Genomic DNA, 217 nt, shown 5'->3' with positions numbered 1-217 from the left:
CCCCCCCCAGCCCTGAGTATCACCTTAGGTAGTTTATTTTGCTCTCCTCGATTGAACAAAAAAAAAGGGAATAAGATCACCTCTGTGCTCGCTTCTGCCATATCAGCACTGGTCTGTGCCTCAGCGTGTGCTGCCAGTGTCCCCCGGAGCACCCGTCCCCTCCTGCCCCGCTCCAGCCAGGGGCAGAGTGATGGTGCTGGGCTCAGCCCGCTCCCAC

This window comes from Apaloderma vittatum, unplaced genomic scaffold (genome assembly GCF_000703405.1).
Source record: "Apaloderma vittatum isolate BGI_N311 unplaced genomic scaffold, ASM70340v1 scaffold21670, whole genome shotgun sequence".
Lineage (NCBI taxonomy): Eukaryota > Metazoa > Chordata > Aves > Trogoniformes > Trogonidae > Apaloderma > Apaloderma vittatum.
The sequence above is the reverse complement of the archived record's forward strand: the minus strand, read 5'-3'. Positions refer to the sequence as shown.